The sequence below is a fragment of the Bubalus kerabau genome, chromosome 15, assembly GCF_029407905.1.
Source record: "Bubalus kerabau isolate K-KA32 ecotype Philippines breed swamp buffalo chromosome 15, PCC_UOA_SB_1v2, whole genome shotgun sequence".
NCBI lineage: Eukaryota > Metazoa > Chordata > Mammalia > Artiodactyla > Bovidae > Bubalus > Bubalus kerabau.
Window position 1 is genome coordinate 46224738 of NC_073638.1, and position 20167 is coordinate 46244904.

Here is a 20167-nt window from a genome sequence, read left to right on the forward strand (position 1 = left end):
TGCTCAAACATACACACTATTTTATATGTATTTTTCTTAGAGAATAAGTCAGTGAGAGACAAAACAGGATTTTCAACAATGCTATAGTTCTATGACCATGACTAGATCCTTGCTGGAACTGACAAAATTGATTTTTATGTGACTTCAAAGGATGTCTTCCCAGACACTCTAGTTGGAGGTAGAAAGGAGGGATCCTGGTGTACAACTTAACTGTAAAACTGAATTACTCTTGAGGAAAATACTAGTGTGTTCTGGACCTACATACACCTAGTAAAGGCTTGTGCATTCATCTTCAGCAGATATCATTTTACTAGGTTACAGTAGATACCAAGGATTCAGTCTTTAGCAAGAATTAAAGATATGGATTGATTTTCACATTACACTTTCTGTAATCAATATAAAATCTTACTTTTACCATGCTGCTTGGTGATTAAATGTTGTGTCCATTGGGGTGTAAACCAATACTCTCAAATCACAGGCAGATCATCTCCTAATGTGGGGATATATCCATAGTGTGCCAGTTCCCTTCAGGGAAGGTAATCTTGAAAAATGTCTTCTGACACATTCAACCCCTACCCAACATTCAGCACAGTTACTCATGCAGAATGAAGAATGACAAGAGCCTGAGAGTATAACGGGACAGACAAACTCCCCAGCTTTCCAGTGTCACAATATCTGTCCAAATCTGAACCAGACCGTCCAGTGGAGACAATCATTGAGAAGTCTACCCTCCTGTTGTGCCCTAGAACTGACAGCTCTGAGAATTCTCGGTCAGTAGGCTTAATCTTAAAGTCTTAGAAGGAAAAAGCAGCTACAGATACTGTCCTATATTGTTTGTTCCTTCCTAACCTATATAGAGGTCAATGACTATGGGATTTCAAACGCTGAAGAGGCCTTCTTTGGGTTACAATCTCCCACATCTCCTAAAGGAAAGCATCTCCTTATTTTGAGACAACAAGAAAATAACAGAATTGCTAAAACATTAGCTGAAGAGACACACAGCATCTCCATTAACTTTCAGTCTATACCAAAATGTTGAAAGTTATTTTCCATGTTGCAGTACTTTCCATAACTAATATTTCCTATTATCTCATGGCAGAAGCTTCAGGAGATGGGAAGCCACCTCTGAAAGAAAACCTGCAGAATCAGCGTTCCTGACTGCAGTTGTGGTATGTAGTTTCTAGTTAAAGTAAAAATCAAACAAACAAACAAAAAAAACCTTGGTCTTAATTTAGACCCTTAAGTCTTTATTTTTCCTTTCATTCTCAAATGTATGTAAGCTTCCCAATCTTTATTGGACTTGACATATTATCATTAAACCCTATATTTATTCTCCTTGGAGTGGTGGGTCTGACATTCTACTTTCAGTCTTCATGGTCTCCTAGAGATTGGAACCTGCTTCTACCTTGAGGAGCTTCTCTTTTTTCCCTACATTTCCATTCTTGCCCCCATAGGATGCCTTAGTCCTTGAAATTTATTCATCCCATTCAAACAGCCTTTGTCTCTTTTCATGAGGTTTTCCCTGATACACTTGTCACTTTTCAGGTTACTTTAGTTCATAGGCCAATCTTAGCTGAATATCATCTCTTAAAATTTGCCTCTACCACCTGGTTAGGTATAGGCACGAAATGAATTCCATGTACAGAATAGCTCAGTTATAATCCTAAACCACCTAAACTCCAAGTCCCTTTCATCAACTAAAAGGTTATCTTGAAGGTTATGTGTTTCTCCATATAACAGCCATCTTACTTGTTTGGATGGCATACACTCCCTGGGCTATGCTTCTCTCTTAATTTCATTCTATACTCTACTTTGATGCATTGAAAAATTCCCTGGAAACTAATCTGCATAATCCTTCCAAGTTCTCTGGCTTAGGTCTTCAAGTCTCCAGTAACAGTTCCTCTCTCCAGATTTTCCTAAACTATGACACATGCTCTCATAAGTAAGAGAATACGATTCTCCTTTGGCTAGGTGGTGGCAAACTCCTTTAGATCTTCCTCCCCTTCAGTGGGATTTACCTCATTGAGTCCCGCATCCCTCGAGGCACTGAGACTGCGGTTCCAATAGACTTTAGAAAAATCGAAAGATAGGAGGTGTTAACATTTATTTAGCTCTTAGTATGTGTCAAATACTGGACTGAGGACTTTACATATTTTACCTCTTGGCACACAGATGAGGGTAGCTTAAACAATAGAATGTAACATAAATGCAGGAATTTTCATATAAAATGAAGGTCCCAAATTAGTTGATTTTGCTTTAACCAAAAGGAAGATTATCCTGGATAGGTTCAACTTAATCAGGCAAAAGGCCTTAAAGAGAGACTCAGCCTTTCTTTAGAGATAATTTTCCCTCCTTCTGACTTATGGAAGTAAGCTATCATGTTCAGGGAAAGCCTATGGAAAAGACAATGTGGCCAGGAACTGTGAACAGTCCTAAAATCTCAAGAAAATTACTTCTGTCCATATATATAAGCTAAAAGCAGCTTTTCTAGTTCAAACTCTAGATGAAAATACAGCTCAGTCAACACCTGGAGTGCTGCCTTATAAAACCTCAAGTATAGCACTCAGCTAAGTCATGCCAGACTCCTGACAGAAATTGGGATATATCTGTGTTTTGAGATACTAAGTTTGTGGTAATCCATTATAAAACAATATAAAAATAATACAGATTTTGATGCCTAGAAGTGGTACCTAAAAACTTGGAAATAGCTTTGAAATCAATCAAATGAGCAGAGACTAGAATAACTTTGAGAGAAAGCCTATATGTTTTCAACAGACTGTTGGTAGAAAACTGATCTTAAAGTACGCCACAGTGAGACTTCAGAAGAAATTGAGGAACATGTTATTAGAAACTGAAGGAGGAAGATTCATGATACAAGGTGACAGAAGCTTAGCAAAATTATATCCTGGAGTTATGTTCAGGAAAATACTTAAAAGCTGGCTTTATAGTTAGGGAGACTTCCAATTAAAGTGTTAAAAGTGACTCTTCAATTTTTTTTTCTATTTATGATAATATGTGAAAGGAGAATGATAAATTGAGGAAAGAACTGTTAAACAAAAAGAAACCAAGACCTTACAATTTTAAAATTTCTCACCATCTGTAAGAATTAAAGAGATTCACAGTCTTAATCTCTGAAAAGTATGATTGTACAACTTTTCCCTAAAACTTCAGAAAGATTAAAATGTGAAAGAATCAGGCACAAAAATATGCCCTCCTATCATTTTAAGGATAAAGGTTCTTTATAAAACTAGAAATCAGACTACCATATGAGCCAACAATCCTACTACTGGGCTATATATACACTGAGAAAACTGTAATTGAAAGAGACACCCATACCCCAATGTTCACTGCACCACTATTTATAATAGCTAGGATATGGAACCAAACTAGATGTCTATTGACAGATGAATGGATAGAGAAGCTTTGGTATATATATACAAGAGAATATTACTCAGCCATAAAAAGGAATGCGTTTGAGCCAGTTCTAAGGGGTGGATGAACTTAGAGCCTATTACACAGAGTGAAGTTAAGTCAGAAAGATAAAAACAAATGTGGCATAACATATATATGGAATCTAGAAACACAGTATTGATGAACCTATTTACAGGGCAGCAATGGAAACAATCCTAAATGATGATGCTATGAAAGTGCTGCACTCAGTATGGCAGCAAATTTGGAAAACTCAGCAGTGGACACAGGACTGGAAAAGGTCAGTTTTCATTTCAATCCCAAAGAAAGGCAGTGCCAAAAAATGCTCAAACCACTGCACAATTGCACTAATCTCACACGTTACCAAAGTAATGCTCAAAATTCTCGAAACTACGCTTCAACAGTACATGAGCTGTGAACTTTCAGATGTTCCAGCAGGTTTCAGTAAAATCAGAGTAGTTCAATTCAGTCACTCAGTCTTGTCTGACTCTTTGCGACCCCATGAATCGCAGCACGCCAGGCCTCCCTGTCCATCACCAACTCCCAGAGTTCACTCAAACGCACGTCCATCAAGTCAGTGATGCCATCCAGCCATCTCATCCTCTGTCATCCCCTTCTCCTCCTGCCCCCAATCCCTCCCAGCATCAGACTCTTTTCCAATGAGTCAACTCTTTGCATGAGGTGGCCAAAGTACTGGAGTTTCAGCTTTAGCATCATTCCTTCCAAAGAACACCTAGAACTGATCTCCTTTAGAATGGACTGGTTGGATCTCCTTGCAGTCCAAGGGATTCTCAAGAGTCTTCTCCAACACCACAGTTCAAAAGTACCAATTCTTCAGCGCTCAGCCTTCTTCACAGTCCAACTTTCACATCCATACATGACCACAGGAAAAACCATAGCCTTGACTAGACAGACCTTTGTTGGCAAAGTAATGTCTCTGCTTTTGAATATGCTATCTAGGTTGGTCATAACTTTCCTTCCAAGGAGTAAGTGTCTTAATTTCATGGCTGCAGTCACCATCTGCAGTGAGTTTGGAACCCCCCAAAAATAAAGTCTGACACTGTTTCCCCATCTATTTCCCATGAAGTGATGGGACCAGATGCCATGATCTTAGTTTTCTGAATGTTGAGCTTTAAGCCAACTTTTTCACTCTCCTCTGTCACTTTCATCAAGAGGCTTTTTAGTTCCTCTTCACTTTCTGCCATAAGGGTGGTGTCATCTGCATATCTGAGGTTATTGATATTTCTCCGGGCAATCTTGATTCCAGCTTGTGTTTCTTCCAGCCCAGCATTTCTCATGATGTATTCTGCATATAAGCTAAATAAGCAGGGTGACAATATACAGCCTTGATGTACTCCTTTTCCTATTTGGAACCAGTCTGTTGTTCCATGTCCAGTTCTAACTGTTGCTTCCTGACTTGCATATAGGTTTCTCAAGAGGCAGGTCAGGTGGACTGGTATTCCCATTTCTTTCAGAATTTTCCACAGTTTATTGTGATCCACAGAGTCAAAGGCTTTGGCATAGTTAATAAAGCAGAAATAAATGCTTTTCTGGAACTCTCTTGCTTTTTCAATGATCCAGCGGATGTTGGCAATTTGATCTCTGGTTCCTCTGCCTTTTCTAAAACCAGCTTGAACATCTGGAAGTTCATGGTTCACGTATTGCTGAAGCCTGGCTTGGAGAATTTTGAGCATTACTTTACAAGCGGGTGAGATGAGTGCAATTGTGCGGTAGTTTGAGCGTTCTTTGGCATTGCCTTTCTTTGGGATTGGAATGAAAACTGACCTTTTCCAGTCCCTTGGCCACTGCTGAGTTTTATCGCCAACATCCATTGCATCATCCAAAAAGCAAGAGAGTTCCAGAAAAACATCTACTTCTGCCTTATTGATTATGTCAAAGCCTTTCACTGTGTGGATGACAACAAACTGGAAAATTCTTAAAGAGATGGGAATACCAGACGACCTGAACTCCCTCCTGAGAAATCTGTATGCAGGTCAAGAAGCAAGTTAGAACTGGGCATTGACAATGGACTGGTTCAAAATTGGCAAAGGTGTGCGTCAAGGCTGTATATTGACACCATGCTTATTTAACTTATATGTAGAGTACATCATGCTAAATGCCAGGCTGGATGAAGCACAACGTGGAACCAAGATTGCAAGGAGAAATATCAAACCTCAGAAATGCAGATGACACCACCCTGATGGCAGAAAGTGAAGAACTAAAGAGCATCTTGATGAAAGTGAAAGAGGAGAGTGAAAAAGCTGGCTTAAAGCTCAATATTCAGAAAGCTAACATCATGGCATGTGGTCCTATCACTTCATGGCAAATATATGGGGAAACAGTGCAAACAGTGACAGATTTTTATTTTGGGCGGTTCCAAAATCACTGCAGATGGTGATTGCAGCCATGAAACTAAAAGATGCTTGCTCCTTGGAAGAAAAGTTATGACCAACCTAGACAGCATATTCAAAAGCAGAGACATTACTTTGCCAACAAAAGACCATTATTCAAAGCTATGGTTTTTCCAGTAGTTATGCATGGATTATCAAGAAAGCTGTCCATTGAAGAATTGATGTTTTAAACTGTTGTGTTGGAGAAGATGCTTGAGAGTCCCTTGGACTGCAAGGAGATCCAACCAGTCCATCCTAAAGGAAATCAGTCCTGAAAATTCATTGGAAGGATTGACTGGAAGGACTGATGCTGAAGCTGAAACCAATACTTTGGCCACCTGATGTGAAGAGCTGACTCATTAGAAAAGACCCTGATGCTGGGAAAGATTGAAGGCAGGAGGAATAGGGGACAACAGAGGATGAGATGGTTGGATGGCACCACCAACTCAATGGACATGAGTTTGAGTATGCTTCGGGAGTTGGTGATGGACAGGGAGGCCTGGCTTGTTGCAGTCCATAGGGTCTCAAAGAGTTGGACACGACTGAGCAACTGAACTGAACTGAATGGAAATATAGACATAGGGAACAGATTGTGGACACAGTAGGGGAAGGAGAGGTTGAGATGAATTCAGAGAGTAGCATGGAAACACATATTACCATATGTAAAAAAGATAGCCAGTGGAAATTTGCTATATGATGCCTGGAGCTCAACCCAGTGTTCTGTGACAACCTAGAGGGGTGGGTCAGTAGGTTGGAGGGAGGTTCAATAGGGAGGAGACATATGTATACTTGGCTGATTCATGTTGATATATGGCAGAAACCAACACAATACTGTAAAGCAATTATCCTCCAATTAAAAAATAATAATAAATAAAAATCATTTTAACCACACCTTCCCCAAAAAAGGTGATATGGGTTTGCCTCACAGATATCAACCAAACTAGAAGTCCTCTAGGAAGATTAAGGGTACTGTTTCCTACTATTTCAGCAAGAGGGCAAGGCTTAGAAGGGTTAGTTTGGAAAAGATCTATAAATGTGGTTTTTGCCTAGAGGAGTGAACCCCACTGACATTTACAGAAGATCCACAAAGTTCTTGAGAAAATCTGTTCAGCAGAAACACTACTAAGCTGATGTTGGAGAGAGTGTCTCTTTATGTCTGTCAGATATACCTGGTTTAGAGTATTGTTCAATTCCCCTATTTGTCACTGATCTTCTAATTGTTTCTACATATAGAAAGTATAGCATTGAAATCTCCAACTATTATTTTAGAACTGTATATTTCTGCTTTCACTTCTCATGTTTTAGAGTTCTGTTGTTAGGTTCCTAGGCTTATATCTTCCTGATGGGTTCACATTTTAATCAATATTTAGTGTTCCTCCTTGCCTTTTGTAACAATTCTCGACTAAGTCTATTTTATCTATCTTAGCACCAATATCTCCGTTCTCTTTTAGTAACTATTTACCTGGAATGTCCTTTTCCATTCTTTTACTTTTGACCTATCTGTCTGGATATAAAATGAGTCTTTTCTAGACAGCATATAATAGCACTTTGCTTTTGAATCTATTTTGAGAATATTTACCTTCTAATAGAAGTGTTTAATCCATTTATAATTACTGATAATGAAACATTTATTTCTGCAATTTTTCTCTGTCTTTCATATGTTTCATATCTTGTTTGTTCCTCAATGTCACCATTAACTGCCTTCTTTTGTGTTTGGTATTTTTGTAGTGTATGATTTTGATTCCTTTCTAATTTATTTTTCTGTATATTTAAAAGTTATTTTAGCATGGGTTGTGCTGGAGCTTACAATTAACCTCACAAACATGTAATAATCTATTTTGAATTAATATTATATTAAATTTATAGGTATGTAAAAATTCTGATCCTTCATTTCTCCATCCCTCTCCCCTTTATGTTACTGTGTCACAAATTACATCCTTCTACTTTGTGTGCCCATTTAACATAGGCTTATCATTCTCATTTTATGATTTGTCTTTTTGATCAAACTGGCAAAGAAAAAGGAGTCACAAATGAAAAATACACTAATACTGGCTTATATATCCCTTTCCCTGTGTTATTTCTTCACGTGGCTTCAAGTTTACTGTCTAGTGTCCTTCCATTTCCACCTGAAGGACTCTTTTTAGCATTTCCTATAGGACACAACTAGCATCACCAACTCAATGAACATGAATTTGAGCAAACTCCAGGAAATATAGTGAAGGACATGGAAGACTGACATGCCGGCAGTCCACAGGGTCACAGAGACTCGGACACAACTCAGCGACTGAACAAATAGGACACATCTACTAGTGGTGAATTGTTAATCTGGAAATGTCTTAACATCTCTTTAATTTTTGAATGATAGTTTTGCCAGGTATAGAATTATGGGCTTTCTCTTTCTTTCAGTTCAGTTCATTTCAGTTCAGTCACTCAGACGTGTCCAAATCTTTGCGACCCCATGAATCGCAGCATGCCAGGCCTCCCTGTCCATCACCAACTCCCGGAGATCACTCAGACTCACGTCCATCGAGTCAGTGATGCCATCCAGCCATCTCATCCTCTGTCATCCCCTTCTCCTCCTGCTCCCAATCCCTCCCAGCATCAGACTCTTTTCCAATGAGTCACCTCTTCGCATGAGGTGGCCTAAGTACTGGAGTTTCAGCTTTAGCATCAGTCCTTCCAAAGAAATCCCAGGGCTGATCTCCTTCAGAATGGACTGGTTGGATCTCCTTGCAGTCCAAGGGACTCTCAACAGTCTTCTCCAACACCACAGTTCAAAAGCATCAATTCTTCGGCGCTCAGCCTTCTTCACAGTCCAACTTTCACATCCATACATGACCACAGGAAAAACCATAGCCTTGACTAGCTGGACCTTTGTTGGCAAAGTAATGTCTCTGCTTTTGAATATGCTATCTAGGTTGATCATAACTTTCCTTCCAAGGAGTAAGCATCTTTTAATTTCATGGCTGCAGTCTTGTCATCTCACTGCCTCTGGCCTCCATGGTTTCTGCTAAGATGTCCAGTCCTTTTCTTTTTTTTTTTAATTTTATTTTATTTTTAAACTTTACAATATTGTATTAGTTTTGCCAAATATCAAAATGAATCCGCCACAGGTACACATGTGTTCCCCATCCTGAACCCTCCTCCCTCCCCATACCATCCCTCTGGGTCGTCCCAGTGCACCAGCCACAAGCATCCCTCACTTACATAGGACAATCATTTCTCTTTTGCTGCTTTCAAGGTTCTTCCTTTGTCTCTGACTTTTAAAAGCTTTATTATAACATGTCTCAATGTGGATCTCTTGTGTTTTTCCTTTCTAAAGTTCATTGAGCTTCTTAAATGTATAGATTCATGTATTTAATCAAAGTATGACTTGTTGGTCATAGTTTCTTCAAAATTCTTTTACATCCCATTCTCTCTGTTCTCTCCTTATGAAACTTTCATTATTTGTATGTTCTATTATTGCCGGTGTCTCACAGATCTCATAGGCTCTCTTCATTTTTGTTCATTCCCTTGTCTTTATGTTCCTCAGACTGGATAATTTTAAATGACTTGATTTCAAATTCTCTGATTTTTGACTCTGACTGCTCAAATATGATGTTGAAATACTTAGTGAATTCATTGCCGATATTGTAATTTTTAGCCTAGAATTAGTTTTGTCCCTTTATATAATCTGCATTTCTTTAGAGGTGTATACTGTTTGAGGAATATCATTTCCCTGGATTACACAATTTTTGTCCATGATTTCCTTTAGTATTTTGAATATACTTAAGCCAGTTGAATTAAAGGCCTTGATGAATAACTGCTATGACCTGATTCCTCATAGATACTTTCTATTAATTTTTTTCTGTGAATGGGTCATATTTTCTTGTTTTTTTGCAAGTTTTTTAAATTTATTGTGGGAAACTGGACATTTTGAATGTTATAATAAGATAACTCTTGAAATCATAAGCTTTTTCATACTCAGGGCTTGTTTTGCTTGGTTCCTGTGGGTTTTGGTTATATGCCTAGAACTTTTCTACCTTTTTCTGTAAAAATATTAGTGGTCTGTGCTCTCAGAAATATGTCCTTTGGTAAGTTTATGCGTTGTTTGAGGTTTTTTTTGCCTGGAGGCAAAACAAAAACATACCCAAGCAAACAACAGCAAGAAAAAAAAACACCTTTTTCCATACTGGCTCAGTGTTTAGCATGCCTTCAATGCTTTGTTGTTCAGTCACTTAGTCATGTCCAACTCTTTGTGACCTCATGGACTGCAGCATGCCAGGCTTTCCTGTCCATCAAATCTCATAGAGCTTGCTCAAACTCATGTCCATTGAGTCAGTGATGCCATCCAACCATCTCAACCTCTGTCATCCCCTTCTCCTCCTGCCTTCAATCTTTCCCAGAATCAGGGTCTTTTCTAATGAGTCGGCTCTTCGCATCAGGTGGTCCAAGTATTGGAGCTTCACCATCAGTCCTTCCAATGTATATTCAGGACTGCTCTCCTTTAGGGTAGACTGGTTGGATCTCCTTGCAAGCCAAGGGACTCTCAAGATCTTCTCCAACACCACAGTTCAAAAGCATTAATTCTTTGGAGTTCATCCTTCTTCATGGTCCAACTCTCACACCCATATTTTGACATTACCTTTCTTTGGTATTGGAATGAAAACGGACATTTCCAGTCCTGTGGCCACTGCCGAGTTTCCCAAAGTTGCTGGCATATTGAGTGCAGCATTTTCACAGCATCATCTTTCAGGATTTGGAATAGCTCAACTGGAATTCTATCACCTCCACTAGCTTTGTTCATAGTGATGCTTCATAAGGCCCACCTGACTTTGCATTCCAGGATATCTGGCTTTAGGTGAGTTGCTGGAGTCCAGCTCCAGCAGCCGGGGATTCAACCTGAAGAGATGAATGGTGTTGGCAATGAGACAGCCTCTCAGTTTTCTTGGACTGCCTATTTATTTCCAGTTTAAGATTCTCTTTTATACTTTTACAAAAACATTAGGTCAGAGGTTTGACATTTTCAGTTCCCTCTCACCCAGATTTATTATCTCCATAAATCATTGTTGCTCTTCAAACAGAGTTCCTGCTTCAGCAATTCTCTCGAAATCAGCTTTACCATCTATTACCTACTTCCTCTTATGTGTCTTATAGTTAACTTGTGATTACATTGTAACTCATGCTACATTCCTCAGTTTATTCTTATCTTTCTAAATCCTGTTTGCCCCTAACATCCTGAGCTCACTATCTCTTAAAAAGGCTTCTAGCTATAGTATCTCTAAAATTGCTAACATCTATAAGCTATAGTAAAATATACTAACATTACAACATTCTTTAAATCTTCAACTTCTAACTATTTTAATTATTTCTAAGCCCTGAATTCAGTAAACTCCTTTGCCATAAACATTTTCCTCACAAATAGGCTTCAGATAACAATCCCTCCCACGGCCTCAAGCTATGACCTATATGCTCATCCTGGAACACTCTTTTGTAAAAATCCTTGAACAAATGTGAATGATTAACTTTATGAATTATTCTCTGAGCACAGCTGCAGAAGGCTTTGTGCCTTCTCATTCTCCTCTCAAGAACAATAAGCACCTTAATATTCCTTTTCACTCAACTCAGCCAAGGAGAGGAAAAAAATAAGTCAGTATTACAAGGCCTAACTCCTTCATCCCAAGTCCGTCCCTTTGGAATGAGGAGAAGGTGCTGGAGCCATGCCTCCATTTTGTCAGTAATGCCTAACGTGGCTCCCAACAGTGAGTGATCTCACCATCGTGATTATCTGGGTCATGAAGATCTTTTTTGTACAGTTCTTCTGTGTATTCTTGACACCTCTTCTTAATATCTTCTGCTTCTCTTAGGTCCATACCACTTCTGTCCTTTATTGTGCCCATTTTGACTCCAGCTTGTGCTTCATCCAGTCCAGCATTTCACATGATGTATTCTGCATATAAGTTAAGTAAGAAGGGTTACAATATTCAGCCTTGACATACTCCCTTCCCAATTTGGAGCCAGTCCATTGTTCCATGACCAGTTTTAACTGTTGCTTCTTGACCTGCATACAAGTTTCTCAAGAGACAAGTAAGATGGTCTGGTATTCCCATCACTTTAAGAGCTTTCCACAGTTTGTTGCAATTCACACAAAGGCTTTAGTGTAGTCAGTGAAGCAGAAGTAACTATTTTTCTGGAATTCTCTTGCTTTTTCTATGATCCAATGGATTGTGGCAATTTGATCTCTGCTTCCTGTGCCTTTTCTAAATCATTCAATGCTTAACCAGGCCCTTTACAATTCTGCCTTAGCATTTAGTTTCTGCTTCTCTTAAACCTAAAGATCATTTAGAAGTATAAATCCTACACACAGGGAACTTTTTACTGTTCAGTTCAGTTCAGTTCAGTTCATTCGCTCAGTCATGTCTGACTCTTGGCGACCCCATGAATCGCAGCACGCCAGGCCTCCCTGTCCATCACCAACTCCCAGAGTTCACTCAGACTCACGTCCATCGAGTCAGTGATGCCATCCAGCCATCTCATCCTCTGTCATCCCCTTCTCCTCCTGCCCCCAATCCCTCCCAGCATCAGAGTCTTTTCCAATGAGTCAACTCTTCGCATGAGGTGGCCAAAATACTGGAGTTTCAGCTTTAGCATCATTCCTTCCCAAGAAATCCCAGGGCTGATCTCCTTCAGAATGGACTGGTTGGATCTCCTTGCAGTCCAAGGGACTCTCAAGAGTCTTCTCCAACAGCACAGTTCAAAAGCATCAATTCTTCGGCGCTCAGCTTTCTTCACAGTCCAACTCTCACATCCATACATGACCACTGGAAAAACCATAGCCTTGACTAGATGGACCTACTGTTACACTTTCTCCAAAAATGTCTCTTCTCAGTCTTTCTTACCAAGTTTTCAACATGTCTGTTGTTAACCTCAACCTTAACATCTTCCCCCAGATAGGAGGCGTTGTGTATTTACCTTTCTTGTTTGCAAGGAATGCCCTCCACTTGGCTCCATTCTGATGGAGCTCTGTGCTGCACAAAATAAAAACCAAACTACCTTTCTTCAGTCTTTCAGATAACCCACAGGGGGCTCCAAGTAGTGGAGATCTTTGAGATCAGGGTCTGCTCCTTTCCCTTTGAAAGCAGAAACAAAGGTCTCACAGTGGGAATGTGGCCTATATCTTTATGACTCTCTCAAGCAGGGGAGGAAGGTGGCCCAAAGGCAAGTAAGAGCGCTACAACACTCCCCTCCCATTTTTAAGTTGCCTTTTTCTTGATCAGCACACATAAACCTTTAATTGTCTTCCAGATTTTCAACAAAGTAGATTCTGATATTTTTTCCGCTTTATTCTCTCAGTAGAAGGATGGACCCCTGGAGTTACTTATCCCTTCATATTTGCAGATGTGCTCCCATGTAATTTACTTTTCATAACGGTTGTGCTTAATAACTGTCTTACAAAATCTTGAACATTTAACAATTTTCTCATGAGACAGTATAGGCTGGTTCCATGATACCATGAAATATGGTCATTGAAGGCATAACAGATGTTTACAGGGGTTTCTGAGAAGGCACTAAGAAGGAATCTATAAGAAAATTACCCAAATCAGTCAAGAATTGAAGGCCTACGACTGAGATTTTATTCCTCCCTGAAAATGCTCTTGTATGCTTTTCTAACTATTTTATCACTTATTCTTGTCCCAACACATACCCCACTTCTAAACTCAATGAGAGTTTCTCACAACATAGACCTTTACCTGCTCTATCTCTCAGTTGTCAGAACTGCTGAAGATTTTAGGCTCCTTTCAGCAGGCAAAGTAATAAAACATTGCAGTATCATAATATAAATGTCAGATAATATTCTAAATCAAGCCTTTGTAGAAGAAAATGTATGAACCAAAATTTCATAGGCTGTGTTATTATTTTAAACATTATAGTTATAACTAGGGTCATAGGATATAAAAACACTACTGAAACGTTTATTTCTAAACTAAACTTCTGTTACAAGAATGAAGTTGAGACAGAATCTATAGTACATGACAATATTTCCTTATGTGGAAAAGTTTTCTATCCTTGCCAAGGCACTGCTGAATTAAAAAAAGAAAGAAAGAAAGAAAGAAAAACTATTTTTTATGGAAAATGAGAGAAAGAGAAATAAAATTGAAAGCATTTCCACAGCAGTGGGTAGAAGCAAAGGAGGGGCTCACCTTGACAGCTGGGTGATGAACAGGGTTTATATGTGTGATGTTCCACCCAGGGGCACTCACACACACACACACACACACACACACACAAGATAACCCAACTTATAATCAGTAGTCCTCTTCTTATATTAATATTATATTTATTATAACACTGTAATAATATTATATTGTTATTATTTATTATATTACATTATATAAATTTATGTATGAATTATCTGTCTCCTCACCATGGGGCAGCAAGGACATCTCTGTCTTCTTCAAAGAGAAATCTATAGAACCTAGAACAATACTGGCAAAAAGACCAGTATTGGTAAACACTGAAATAAAGTGGTGGGGCATCCTTGGTTTGGGCTTCTCTGCTGGTTCAGATGGTAAAGAATCTGTCTGCAATGTGGGAGACCTGGGTTCAATCTCTGGGTTGGAAAGATCCCTTGGAGGAGGGCATGGCAACCCACTCCAGTATTCTTTGCATGGAGAATCCCCATGGACAGAGGAGTCTGACAGGCTACAGTCCATGGGGTCACAAAGAGTTGGACATGACTCAGTGACTAAGCACAGCACAGCACAGCCTTGGCTTATTTTTGCTCACTCTGGTCTATAATATTTACTATATTAAACTAGCTTAGATAACCACAAGAGAGAAGAAAAGAGTTTCATTAGTCTTAAAAATCAGTAAGATGAAGACACAGTACAAAAATATGTTATTTAACTTAGCAACCAGAGACTGAAGGACAGGATTGTGTTTTTAAAAGTTATATGGCACAACCTAAACTTATGAAAAAATAGTAAAGTGAATATTCATTAGCTTATTTAGCCATCATATATTCATATTTGAGGGCTTCCCTGGTGGCTCAGATGGTAAAGAATCCACCTGCAGTATGGGAGACTTGGGATTGATTTCTGGGTTGGGAAGACCCTCTGGAGGAGGACATGGCAACCCTCCTCCAGTTTATTGCCTAGAGAATCCCCATAGACCAAGGAAACTGGGGGGCTACAATCCATAGGGTTACAAAGAGTCAGAAGCAAGTAAGTGCATTCATATTTAATAACTCAGAGAGTAAAGAATCCACCTGCAGTGTAGGAAACCCAGATTTGATCCCTGGGTTGGGAAGATCCCCTGGAGAAGGAAATGACCACCCACTGGAGAACTGCTTAGAGAATTCTATGGACAGAGGACCCTGAGGGACTATAGTCCATGGGGTCACAAAGAGTCAGACACGACTGAGTGACTAAGCACAGCACAGCACACATAGTCACACTTACTAAGATAATGTTTCAAGTTTTTGGAAATATTATAGTGAAAGGAATAAAGAGACTTAGAACTTAAAGAGGAGACAAACTCCAAACTGTGTTTATTTAGAATAGGAATGCCTGAGCATATCTGGGGGCTAACATGAAAGAATTAGGGGAACAAGACAGATGCAAAGTAAGAAATAAAGGATAAGTGAGAGAGCAAGGCTCCACGAAGGTGGGTGAACCTTATGCATTCTCTGGAGAAGGGAATGGCAAACCACTTCAGCATTACTGCTTTGAGAATCCCATGAACAGTATGAAAAGGTAAAAGATATGACACTGAAAGATGAACTCTCCAAGTCAGTAGGTGCCCAATAGGCTACTGGAAAAGAATGAAGAAATAACTACAGAAAGAATAAAGAGAAGGAGCCAAAGCAAAAACAATGCCCAGTTTGGATGTGACTGGTGATGGAAGTAAAGACCAATGCTGTAAAGAGCAATATTGCACAGCAACCTGGGATGTTAAGTCCATGAATCAAGGTAAATTAGAAGTGGTCAAGCAGGAGATGGCAAGAGTGAACACCAACATTTTAGGAATCAGTGAGCTAAAATGGACTGGAATGCGTGAATTTAATTCAGATGACCATTCTATCTACTACTGTGGGCCAGAATCCCTTAGAAGGAATGGAGTAGCCCTCATAGTCAACAAGAGTCCAAAATGCAGTATTTGGGGAGAAATCTCAAAAATGACAGAATGATCTCTGTTCGTTTCCAAGGCAAACCATTCAATATCACAGCAATCCAAGTCTATGCCCCAACCAGTAATGGTGAAGAAGCTGAAATTGAAGTTTTATGAAGACCTACAATACCTTCTATAATTAACACCCCAAAAAGATGACCTTTTCATCTTAAGGGACTGGAATGCAGAAGTAGGAAGTCAAGAGATACAAGGAGTAACAGGCAAATTTGACCTTGGAGTACAAAATGAAGTAGGCCAAAGGCTAATAGATTTTGCGAAGAATAGGCACTGGTCATAGCAAATATAATCTTCCAAAAATACAAGAGAAGACTTTACACATGAACATCACCAGATGGTCAATACTGAAATCAGGTTGATTATATTCTTTGCAGCCAAAGATGGAGAAGCTCTATACAGTCAGCAAAAAGAAGACCAGGAGCTGACTATGGCTCAGATCATGAACTCCTTATTGCCAAATTCAGACTTAAATTGAAGAAAGTAGGGAAAACCACTAGACCATTCAGGTATGACCTAATCAAATCCCTCATGATAAGACAGTGCAAGTGACAAATAGATTCAAGCGATTAGAACTGATAGAGTGTCTGAAGATCTATGGACAGAAGTTTGTGACACTTTACAGGAGACAGTGATCAAGACCATCCCCAAGAAAAAGAAATGCAAAAAGTCAAAATGACTTTCTGAGGAGGCCTTACAAATAGCTGAGGAGAGAAGAGAAGATAAAGGCAAAGGAGAAAAGGGAAGATATACCCATTTGAATGCAGAGTTCCAAATAGCAAGGAGAGATAAGAAACCCTTCCTCCGTGATCAATACAAAGAAATAGGGGAAAACAATAGAATGGCAAAGACTAGAGATCTCTTCAAGAAGATTAAAGATACGAAGGGGACATTCATGTAAAAATGGGCAAAATAAAAGACAGAAAGTATGGACCTAACAGAAGAAGAAGATATTAAGAAGAGGTGGTACGAATACACTGAAGAATTATACAAAAAAGATCTTCATGATCCAGATAATCATGATGGTGTGAACACTCACCTAGAGCCAGACATCTTGGAAGGCAAAGTCAAGTGGGCCTTAGGAAGTATCACTATGAACAAAGCTAGAGGAGGTGATGGAATTCCAGTTCAGTTCAGTCCAGTTCAGTCACTCAGTCATATCCGACTCTGCGACCCCATGAAAAGCAGCACGTCAGGCCTCCCTGTCCATCACCAACTCCCGGAGTTCACACAAACCCATGTCCATTGTGTCAGTGATGCCATCCAACCATCTCATCCTCTCTCATCCCCTTCTCCTCCTGCCCTCAACCTTTCCCAGCATCAGGGTCTTTTCCAGTGAGTAAGCTCTTCGCATCAGGTGGCCAAAGTATTGGAGTTTCAGCTTCAACATCAGTCCTTCCAGTGAACAACCAAGACTCATCTCCTTTAGGATGGACGGGTTGGATCTCTTTGCAGTCCAAGGGACTCTCAAGAGTCTTCTCCAACACCACAGTTCAAAAGCATCAATTCTTCTGCACTCATCTTTCTTTATAGTCCAACTCTCACATCCATACATGACTACTGGAAAAACCATAGTTTTGACTAGATAGACCTTTGTTGGTAAAGTAATGTCTCCACTTTTAAATATGCTGTCTAGGTTGTTCATAACTTTCTTTCCACAGAGTAAGCGTCTTTTAATTTCATGGCTGCAGTCACCATCTGCAGTCATTTTGGAGCCCAGAAAAATAAATTCAGCCACTGTTTCCCCATCTATTTGCCATGAAGTGATAGTACCGGATGCCATGATCTTCGTTTTCTAAATGTTGAGCTTTCTAAGCCAACTTTTTCACTCTCCTCTTTCACTTTCAGCAAGAGGCTCTTTAGTTCTTCTTCACTTTCTGCCATAAGGGTGGTGTCATTTGCTTTTCTGAGGTTATTGATATTTGTCCCGGAAATCTTGATTCCAGCTTGTGCTTCATCCAGCCCACCGTTTCTCATGATGGACTCTGCAAAAAAGTTAAATAAGCAGGGTGACAATATACAGCCTTGACGTACTCCTTTTCATATTTGGAACTACTCTGTTGTTCCATGTCCAGTTCTAACTGTTGCTTCCTGACCTGCATACAAATTTCTCAAGAGGCAGGTCAGGTGGTCTGGTATTCCCATCTCTTTCAGAATTTTCCACAATTTATTGTGATCCACACAGTCAATGCTTTGGAAAAGTCAATAAAGCTGAAGTAGATGTTTTTCTGGGACTCTCTTGCTTTTTCGATGATCCAGCGGATGTTGGCAATTTTATCTCTTGTTCCTCTGCTTTTTCTAAAACCAGCTTGAACATCTGGAAGTTCATGGTTCACATATTGCTGAAGCCTGGCTTGGAGAATTTTGAGCATTACTTTACTAGCATGTGAGATAAGTGCAATTGTGCAGTAGTTTGAGCAGTCTTTGGGATTGTCATTTGTTGGGATTGGAATGAAAACTGACTTTTCCAGTCCTGTGGCCACTGTTGACTTTTCCAAATTTGCTGACATATTGAGTGCAGCACATTCCCAGCATCATCTTTCAGAATTTGAAATAGCTCAACTGGAATTCGATGATCTCCACTAGCTTTGTTCATAGTGATGCATCCTAAGGCCCACTTGACTTCATTCCAGGAGAGTTGAGTGATCCCACCATTGTGATTAGCTGAGTTGTGAAGATATTTTTTTGTACAGTTCTCCTGTGTATTCTTGCTACCTCTTCTTAATATCTTCTGCTTCTCTTTGGTCCATACAATTTCTGTCCTTTATTGAGCCCATCTTTGCATGAAATGTTCCCTTGGTATCTCTAATTTTCTTTCTTGAAGATATCTCTAGTCTATTCTATTGTTTTCCTCTATTTCTTTGCATTGATCACTGAGGAAGGCTTTCCTATCTCTCCTTTCTGTTGTTTGGAACTCTGCATTCAAATAGGTATAATTTTCATTTTTCCCTTTGCTTTTCACTTATCGTCTTTTCACAGGTATTTTTGAGGTCTCCTCAGACAGCCATTTTGCTTTTTTGCATTTCTGTTCCATGGGGATGGCCTTGATCCCTGTCTCCTGTACAATGTCATGAACCTCCGTCCATAGTTCATCAGGCATTCTATCAGATCTAGTCCCTTAAATCTATTTCTTACTTCCACTGTATAGTCATAAGTGATTTGATTTAGGTCATACCTGAATGGTCTACTGGTTTTTCCCACTTGTTTCAATTTAAGTTGAGCTATTTCAAATCCTAAAATATGATGCTGTGAAAGTGCTGCACTCAATATGCCAGCAAATTTGGAAAACTCAGCAGTGGCCACAGGACTGGAAAATGTCAGTCTTCATTCCAATCTCAAAGAAGGGCAATGCCAAAGAATGTTCAAACTACCGCACAATTACACTCAACTCACATGCTAGGAAAGTAATGCTGAAAACTCTCCAAGCCAGGCTTCAACAGTACATGAACCATAAACTTCCAGATGTTCAAGTTAGATTCAGAAAAGGCAGAGGAACCAGAGATGAAATTGTGAAGATCCGTTGGATCATAGAAAAAGCAAGAGAATTCCAGAAAAATAGCTACTTCTGCTTCATTGACTACACTGAAGCCTTTGTGTGAATTGCAATAAACTTTGGAAAATTCTTAAAGAGATATGAATACCAGACCACCTGATCAGCCTCCTGAGAAAATCTGTATGCAGGTCAAGAAGCAACAGTTAGAACCGGACATGGAACAACAGACTGGTTCCAAATCAGGAAAGGAGTATGTCAAGGCTGTATATTGTCACCCTGCTTATTTAACTTATATGCAGAGTACATCATGAGAAATGCCAGGCTGGATGAAGCATAAGCTGGAATCAAGTTTGCCGAGAGAAACATCACTAATCTCAGACACGCAGATGACACCACTCTTACGGCAGAAAGTGAAGAGGAACTGAAGAGCCCTTTGAGGAAAGTGAAATAGGAGAGTGAAAAAGCTGGTTTAAAACTCGACATTAAAAAACAAAGATCATGGCATTCGGTCCAATAATTTCATTGCAAATGATGGGCAAACAATTGAAACAGTGAGAGACTTTATTTTCTTGGGCTCCAAAATCACTGCAGATGGTGATTGCAGCCATGAAATTAAAAGATACTTGCATCTTGTAAGAAAAGTTATGACCAACCTAGACAGCATATTAAAAAGCAGAGACATTACTTTGTC

The 20167-nt window shown here is 39.5% G+C and overlaps 1 pseudogene; it reads left to right on the top strand.

Moving 5' to 3' along the window:
- LOC129629031 (interferon-induced very large GTPase 1-like) overlaps positions 1-20167 on the top strand; it is a 56865-nt pseudogene that overhangs the window by 12801 nt on the left and 23897 nt on the right.